The sequence below is a fragment of the Papaver somniferum genome, chromosome 1 (assembly GCF_003573695.1).
Source record: "Papaver somniferum cultivar HN1 chromosome 1, ASM357369v1, whole genome shotgun sequence".
Taxonomy (NCBI): domain Eukaryota; kingdom Viridiplantae; phylum Streptophyta; class Magnoliopsida; order Ranunculales; family Papaveraceae; genus Papaver; species Papaver somniferum.
Window position 1 is genome coordinate 16,185,704 of NC_039358.1, and position 10,042 is coordinate 16,195,745.

Sequence of the window (10,042 nt, forward strand, 5' to 3'; positions counted from 1 at the left end):
AGATAAATAGATATTCAATCCGCACGTCTTTATTATACCAATTTATATGACATGTTACTCCCCCCTTAGTCTGTGTTTAAACTCCATTTTTCTCATCAGGTTCTAATTATCCATAAACTTAGACCTTTCAATTTTAAGCAAGACAAGTACTAGGTTAATTAACTAGCATTCCTTGTTTAGGCATTTGATTAGACTTGAATAACCGAAACCTCACTTTGATAAGACAAACTAAGATCATAATTAACTTAGTTTCTTATCTGGAATCGAATTGGACTAAACAACTCATCTCGTACACAAATTATTTTGTTAAGCCATAAATAATTCATACAAACCAAAATAAATCAACTTGCATAATTATTAACCTCAACCGGAAGCAATTGAAACAACATAGACATTAAAAGCACCGCAATTGCACCGTAATTTTGCAAGCCTAAACAATTGATACCATACAAAAGCAAGATAACAATAGTTTTTCTTAACCGGAACCAATTGAATCACACACACATCAATTGTGCCGAAATTTTGTAAGTCTAAACAATTGATACCACACAATAAAGCAAGATAAAAATAGTTTTTCTTAACCGGAACCAATTGAAACACACATCCACGCACACATCATGGAATGAATATCAATTGAACCGAAATTTTGTTAAGCAAAAGAAACAAATATATACAATATAAACTCAGGATTTTCTTAAACAAGAAAACAATTAACTAACAAGATTGTTACCTCAAATTTCGCATCCACTTCTCCAATATGATAGCATCTTCGTCCAGGGAGAACTGATATCGAAATATCACCACGTCGTCATCCTTATGCCTAAACAAAAGAATAACAACATACCTCAACCTTTACCAGAGAAAGGTTGAAAACCGGTTTTAACAATTGCAAACAAAATTTGAAAACCATCGAAACACATATGCTTTTATGCTAAACAAAACCGATTCAACATATTGTGACTTTTTCACATATTGTTTCTATCAGAACCCCTCATGATCCTTTGATAAAGCCTACCTACTAGGGCTAGAACTTAATCCCGCTAAATTAAAAAGTCACCCAAACCATAAGGGTTCACAATCTATGAGATCGAATATTAAGGTAGTAAAACCGAAATCAAACATCCCATAAACATACATAGCAATAAGATAAAAGCAATTAAGCCCATGCTATGTGAACCGAAAACTATCACAAGAAAATTACTAATCAAATAATTTTATTCATAATAGTTTTATTCATAATAAACCAATACAATCAATGAAAGAAATCAAAAATTGATGTCTATTAAACTAGATTAAGTATTACAACAAATAACTTAATCTCTAGTGGTACTCTTGTTGTTCACTGAGATCTCTTCAGTGTTCAAACTCTTAAAGCATGTCCCAAGAGACTTGTATGCAACCACTTCTTGTTTCTCAAGTCTTTCAACTAGAATTTTCATATCAGCTATATCAGCTTTTGTTTCATCAAACTTGTCTTTGAGCCAATCTTGATTTCGAATTGTTGTAATGAGATTGGTTCTCAATTCCTCAAAACCTTGAATATAGTCAATCATACTATCAGAACGAATCCACTTGGTTTTGGTTGGATCTTGAAGGTTGTAAGCCAACAGACATGACTCATCTTGTGATCCGACTGAACTATCAGAGTCATAATCAAACATAATGCCTTTCTTCTTTCTCTCTATATTGATTCCTTGACAACCTTTAAACTTTTGGACTTCCTCCTTATTAGTCTTTGGGACACTGCGAGTTACTAGAGGCATGATCGATTATGAACGAATATAAAGGATTCCTCTGGGTTTCGAATACAGACAAGAAAAAGTTTCTCCTCTTAAAAGAGACAACTATCGGACCAAAAGACCTCTGAAAAATCCGAAAATATAAAACAATATAGTTTGTTCCCTTAATCCGAGAAACTTAAGTTGGAAGGTTAATTAAAAACATCCGGAAATTCCAAATAACTCAAATTTGGAGAAACATGTTTAAACATGAACATTTTTTTAGACTGCCATGGATTCGCAGCAACCTATATACTATCACAGAGTTTTTATGATAAACTACTACACAAGGTACATGTGCTCCTGTTTTATTGTGCCTTTCCCATCAAAGATTATGAGCACGAAAATATGAGAAAGCACAACATATGATACAACTAAGTTGCATCGGAGTAAGCTTTTTCCAGCTTACAGTGAATATCAGAAATATAGTTCATGTTTCTTTTAGGGAATTTCTGCCCAAAATATTTTCTCCCAAGACGATGATATTTTCTAACTCTAGAGATATGATCATGTGGAGAAAATGTACTAATGTGAGAATTCTCGGAGACATCTAGGTCTCTCTTAATTCTTTCAATGATATTTTCATAAGATTTTCTCATTCTAAGAACTTCCTTATTATTCACATTATTGTGATCATTTGAAACAGCTATCGGAAAATCCTGATTGTTTCTTTTGGCAGAGATTCGCTCTTTCCCTTCCTTCTGAAGTCGTTCCTCATCAAAATCAGAATTGTTTCGATATGGGTGTGGAGGAACCTTTTTTCAGAAGCGATTATCAACTCTTTCCTCTGACTCCTTTGAGTTGATCTTATTGGGATGTAGTATAATATGTCTTTCTACTGAGGAATAATCTTTCAGTTTTTTAGGACAAGAAACTTCTTCCAAAATTTTTACCACCGAATGTTGAAGAAGTATAAGTTTCCTGTCAAGTGACTGAAAATTGTATTCCTTAGAGTCATCACGGAATCGGTTCAAAGTTTCCTTTGGACGAGATTTCGTTTGATCATCAGTAGATCTAGAAACTGGTTTCTTATCCTCCTCTAACTTGATGCAGTTAGGAAAACTACCATCATCTTGATCTGTTTCAGATGTGATTAACCCGGTTTTGTCACAATCTGTAAAATTCGAGCAAGGACTTTTATTTTCCTCATCAGAAGAAATCATAAAAGTATTATTAGTCAGAATCATAGGACGTGTCTCTTTATCTGTAAGAGATTTACCAAGATATTCTAGTTTGACAGCGAGATCCATTTTCTCTTTGGCTAGACAGTTCAGTTGAATGTCTTTTTCTCTGATCTCCTGCTTAAGAAGATTTAACTCTATCTTTAAAATAAACACTTTAGAAGACAGAGATTGTATAGGCTTTAGGAGTTTTACCAACTCTTTATCAGCATCTTCTTTTTCAGAAAAATACATAGATGTTTTCGTAACTCCTGGATCATGAGTCAACGAAGTATTAACATCTTCAACTTTTGAGCATTCAAACTCTTGCATAACGTTAACTGAATCAGACATTAGATTCAATTCTTATAGGTTGGATCGAACCAAATATAGATTGTTAGACCTTTTCGTGTTTGCCTGCTCTGATACCAATTGAAAAGGCGAGGTACCTAAATATACCTCAAGCTAAAAAAATTCCTATCTATAAGTCCTTTATCCGAAAGTGATTGTCTATGGACTGAGTCGAGACAATACAACTAATCGGTTCACACTTCGTGCGATCGTCTATGGATACGAAATCGAGACAATACAACAACGAAGTATTTTTACTTGATACAAAGGTTCGGACTTAACCAAACACAATAGGATTGCTTATCAAGTAAATAAGAATTAACGTTTGTGTAATTTACTTTAATTATAATAAAACAATTATAATGCGGAATATAAAAGTAAATGATACAACAAGATTTTGTTAACAAGGAAACCGCAAATGCAGAAAAACCCCAGGACCTAGTCCAGAATTGAATACTCTCAGGATTAAGCCGCTACACAAAATTACACTAACTTCTTATAGTTGAAACCAAGTAACTAACCCTATAGTTCACCTAGTTCCTTCTGTATTCCCACGCCTCCAACTTATAAATAAATCACGTACTTGGAACAATTCCTTTGGTTCGTATTGCAAACAGTAAAGGAGTAACAAATTTGTTCGGTATCAACTCTATTCAACCAAGTGATATGAGTCCGACAAAGGCTCTTCCGTTTATCTCAACATAAACTTTTTCGTCAGGTCCTTAGATCTATCTTATATTCAATCACCCAAAGGTAATCATTTAAGATTAAGCCAACAACACCTTTAATCCGAAGAATCGTGTTGATGTCGATCTACTCAATTAATCAATCCAATCTACCGCAAGGATAAACCGATTATTAATTGGATCCTCTTTTACTGAAACAAGTATTGTGCACACCAAAGATTATAAAACCCAAATCAGATCTTCAATATCTTCTTTGTCTTCAAATCTTCTTAAATCTTCAATAAAAACCTGCACACATTCACTTGAATCTCTTGTGATCAATCACGCACATAACGGAGTCTGTTAACAATGGATTATCACAAGATCGTCTTTAGAACTAACAACATTCTAAAGATCCCTGTCGAAACTCTGAACTAGTTTGAGTGAATCTTATATCAGAAGATAAGATTCTCAAAAATAAGCAAACTAGGTGCAATCAGATTTCAACCACCGTTATTCAATCAAATCAATCGAAAATAAAAGATAAACCGTAATTATCTAGTATCCACCTACGGTACACGCTAGAGCTTCTCAATCCCAAATAAGACTTTAAACTGAGCGGTCGTAAGAGATTTCGCCTAATTAGGTTACTCTCCTCTCCGAATAGGCGTCTACACCAGTAACAACAACAAAAGAGTAAATTTTTTGTTACGAAGGATTAGTTTGCTAGAAAAGAAAACTTCGAGTATTTATAGATAATGAAGTTTGGACACCAAGAAATTTCCAAAACCGAAAATATTCTCAAGATGTTCATAAAAGAACAGATTCGGTTTTCATAATTCCTGGAAATGCTCTGTCCAAAAATAACGATCGAAATCTCTCGGAAAATCTAATTAGTAAATACACATTACTAATTCTGTAATTTCCCTACAAACTGAAATTAATAACCTTAATTAAAAGATTCTTAACTTACTTATGTTTAGGTCCTGGGATTCTCTTCCATTAGCCGTTAAGGAAATTTTTTGAACAATTAAAGAAATAAACATTCACAGCACGTGTTGAAAGTTTATCGACATCTTTACTTTGTAAGTTCTCTTTCACACTTACAACCTTGAAACTGATTTGACACACTTCCAAACAAGTTTAGAATTGGTTCACCTGATTTTCAAGAACTATGTGATTGATCAAACCAACATTCAATCACAATCATGGGTTTACGGTTCTACCAAAACAAGTTTTGGTTCTACCTCCATGTGAGTATTGTGCATAGTCACACTAGATTTCCAAAAATTCGGTTGACTAGGTACTAGGATCGGTTCCCCACATATATATGGTATCTAACTTATATGTGTTGCACATGTCCATAGGATTGGTTCCCCTATACCTAAAAACGTGTTGCACATATCCATAGGATCGGTTCCTCTTTCTGTTATAAACCTTGCTGCACCCCATATAAAGATTGGTTCCCTTTGATGTACTGCACCCCTTACAAGGATCGGTTCCCCTTTCCTTTTAATTGGTCAGACATACAAAATCCGATCATACCACAGGTGATTACTTAAGATAGGTTTTACTAATAAAAGTTATACCAATACATAAATCAGGCCTTTGTGAATAGTTCTACCAAGAACACAACAAGTTGTGAGCGGTTATACTCTATCACACATATTGGTTGTTCATAAGATATGCAATGAATAACAAAACCAATAACACCTGGAAATTTCTTTTTCGGTCCACAAACAAGTTTATGAACTTACTTCCTTATAACACATGTAAACATTGTTCCCTAGGATGAAATCCTCACCTCATACCCATACATAATCACAATAGCATTCAAATGATTATGGCGATGTCTTATCTACAAAGTTTAATGGCTAAGAAATAAACCTCATATTGTATTCCTTAATACTATGTCTATCTAGAGTTCAAATATGCTTCGCGGTTATGTTCTCAATATGCACGACTTGAAAGATACATTAGGGAATGAAACAGTTCAAGTCAAATATCACTAACCTCAAGTGTAAGGATGATTGTTGTCGGTGTAGCTGCTTGCTTCTTCACATCTTCAAGACTTCGCAATACTTGTAATATCTCATATCCTAATAGTTTCAAGCTAACCTATACAAAGTTGACTCAGGTACATAATCAAGCGACTCTTAACATGAGTTTTGATTCACTAAAATATGATAACCAAACTTGACATACCAACGCTTGGTGGGTTCAACCGAGCAATGCTCTAATAGGAACCGATCCCAGGATCGAAACATAAGTAAGTCAATAATATTTTAGTTAAGGTTATTAATTTCATTTTGTAGGGAAATTCCAGAATTAGTAATGTACATTTACTAATTAGATTTTCCGAGAGATTTCGATCATTATTTTTGGACAGAGCATTTCCAGGAATTATGAAAACCGAATCTGTGCTTAATGAATATCTTGAGAATATTTTCGATTTTGGAAATTCCTTGGTGTCCAAACTTCCTTGTCTATAAATACTTGAAGTTTTCCTTTCTAGCAAACTAATCCTTCGTAACAACAGAGTTCCTCTTTTTTTTGTTACTGAGGTAGCCGCATATTCGGAGAGGAGAGTAACCTAATTAGGCGAAATCTCTTACGATCGTTCAGTTTAAATTTTTCTTTGGGATTGAGAAGCTCTAGCGTGTACCGTTAGTGGGAAACTAGATAATTGCGGTTTGTCTTTTATTTTCGATTGATTTAATTGACTAACGGTGGTTGAAATCTGATTGCACATAGTTTGTTTATTCTTGAGAATCTTTTCTTCTGGTATAAGATTCACTCAAACTAGTTCAGAGTTTCGACAGGTATCTTTAGACTGTTGTGAGTTCTAAAGACGATCTTGTGATAATCCGTTGTTAACAAACTCCATTCTGTGCGTGATTGATCACAAGAGATTCAAGTGATTGTGTGCAGGTTTTTATTGAAGATTTAAGAAGATTTGAAGACAAAGAAGATATTGAAAATCTAACTTGGGTTTTATAATCTTTGGTGTGCACAATGTTTCGGTAAAAGAGGATCCAATTAATAATCGGTTTATCCTTGTGGTAGATTGGATTGATTAATTGAGTAGATCGGTATCAACACAATTCTTTGTATTAAGAGTGTTGTTGGATTAATATTAAACGATTACTTCGGTAATTGAATATAAGATAGATCTAAGGACCTGACGAAGGAGTTTATGTTAAGATAAACAGAAGAGCCTTTGTCCTACTCATATCACTTGGTTGAAGAGAGTTGATACCAAACAGATTTGTTATTCCTTTACTGTTTGGAATACGAATCGAAGGAATTGTTCTAAGTACGTGACTTATTTATAAGTTGGAGGCGTGGGAATACAGACGGAACTAGGTGAACTATAGGTTTAGTTGCTTGGTCTCAACTATACAAAGTTAGGTGTAATTTTGTGTAGCGGCTTAATCCTGAGAGTATTCAATTCTGGACAAGGTCCCGGGGTTTTATTATAACTAAAGTAAATCGCACAAACGTTAATTCCTATTTACTTGATAAGCAATCCTATTGTGTTTGGTTAAGTCCGAACCTTTGTATCAAGTAAACATACTTCATTGTTGTATTGTATCGATCTCGTATCCATAGGCGATCACACGAAGTATGAACCGATTAGTTGTATTGTCTCGACTCAGTCCATAGACAATCACTTTCGGAGAAAGGACTTATAGGTAGGAAAAGTTTTAGCTTGAGGTATATTTGGGTACCCTCGCCTTTTCAGATTTCATCCTTGGAAACAATGTTTTACATTCGTTTAAAGGAAGTAAATTCATGAACTTGTTTTGTGAATCGGAAGGGAAATCGCTAGGCTTATTGGTATTGTTATTCATTGCATATCTTTTGAACTACCAATATGTGTGATTAGTATAACATCTCATGACTTGCTTATGTTCTTGGTAAAACTATTCACAAGGCCTGACTTTTGTATTGGTATGGCTTTTATTAGTGAAACCGATCTTAAGTAATCACCTGAGATGGTATGATCGATTTAATGTTATTGGTATGACCAACTCTAGGCAAAGGGGAACCGATCCTAGTAAGAGTTGCAACCGATCACAAGAGGGGAATCGATCCTTGTAAGAGGTGCAGTAAGTTTCTAGGTATTGGGAACCGATCCTATGAACATGTGCAACACGTTTTTAGACATTGGGAACCGATCCTATGGACATGTGCAACAAATACAAGTTAGATAACATATATATATGGGAACCGATACTAGTACCTAGTCAACCAAGTTTTGGTAAATAGCATGACTAATTCTAGTACCCACATGGAGGTAGAACCGAAACTTGTTTTGGTAGAACCGTGAAACCCATGTTTGGTGATTTGATAGGATAATCAATCACATAGTTCTTAGAAGTCAGACGAACCAATTCTAAACTTGTTTGGAAGTGTGGCAAATCGATTCCAAGATTGTAAGTATGAAAAAGGACTTACAAAGTAAAGATGTCAACATACGTTGAACATATGCAGTAACGCTTATCTTTTATAGTTCAAAGATATTCCGTAATAGCTAAAGGAGAATCCCGGATGGAAAATAAATTGAGAATCTTTTAATTAAGGTTTTTAATTTTATATTTGGAAAATAAAGATTAGTAATGTGCATTTACTAATTGGAGATTTTCTTAGAGATTTCAGTCATTATTTGGACAAAGCATTTCCAGGAATTATGGAAACTGAATTTGGAATTTATTGCATATCTTGAAAATATTTTCGGTTTTGGAAATTCCTTGGTGTCCAAACTTCCTTGGTCTATAAATATCAAAGTTTGCATCTCGAGCAAACTAATCCTCATATCCAGCAAAACTACCTAGTTGCATTGTTACTGGTGGAGCCGCTTATTCAGAGAGGAAAGTAACCTAATTAGGCGAAATCTCTTACGACCGCTCGGTTTAAATATTTCTTTGGGATTGAGAAGCTCTATTAGTACCGTTAGTGAGAAACTAGATAATTGCGGTTTATTATTAGTTTTCGATTGATTTTATTGACCAAGGTTGTTGAACTTTGATTGCACCTAGTTTGTTTATGCTTGAGAATCTTCTATTCTGATATAAGATTCACTCAAACTAGATCGAAGTTTCGACGGGGATCTTTATACTGTTTGTAGATCTAAAGACGTTTTGTGATAATCCATTGTTAACAGACTTCGTTTTGTGTGATTGATCACAAGATATTCAAGTTGATTGTGTGCAGATGTTTATTGAAGATCTAAGAAGATTTGAAGACGAAGAAGATTTATGATTTGGGTTCATAATCTTTGGTGTGCACAATACTTGTTTCGGGTAAAGAGGATCAAACTATAATCGGTTTATCCTTGTGATAAATTGGATTGATTAGTTGATTTGATCGGCATCAACATAATTCTTTGTGATTAAAATTATTTATTGAAAGAAGTTCATTGGGATAAACGGAAGAGCCTTTTGTCGAACTCATATCACTTGGTTGAAAAGAGTTGTTACCGAACATATTTGTTGTTACTTTAATGTTTGGAATACGAACCAAAGGAATTTTTCCAAGTACGTGACTTATTACAAGTTGGAGGCGTGGGAATACAGACGAAAATAGGTGAACTATAGGTTTAGTTTCTTGGTCTCAACTATACGAAGTTGTTTTTTTTTTTATAGCGGTTAAATCCTGAGAGTATTCAATTCTGGACAAGGTCCAGAGGTTTTTCTGCATTTACGGTTTCCTTGTTAACAAAAGGTGTGCCATTTACTTTTAATTTCCGCATAATAATTGTTGTTTTATATTTTAATTTAAAGTGAATCACACAAACATTAATTCCTATTTACTTGATAACAATCCTATTGTGTTTGGTTAGGTCCTAACCTATTATTAAGTAAACATACTTTGTTGTTGTATTGTCTCGATCTTGTATCCATAGTCAATCACACAAGTTATCTTGTTGTCTTATTGTGTCAATCTCGTATCCATATACGATCACACGAAGTGTGAACCGATTAGTTGTATTGTCTCGACTCGGTCTATAGAAAATCACTTTCGGAGAAAGGAATTATAGGTGGAAAAGTTTTATATTGAGGTATATTTGGGTACCCTCATCTTT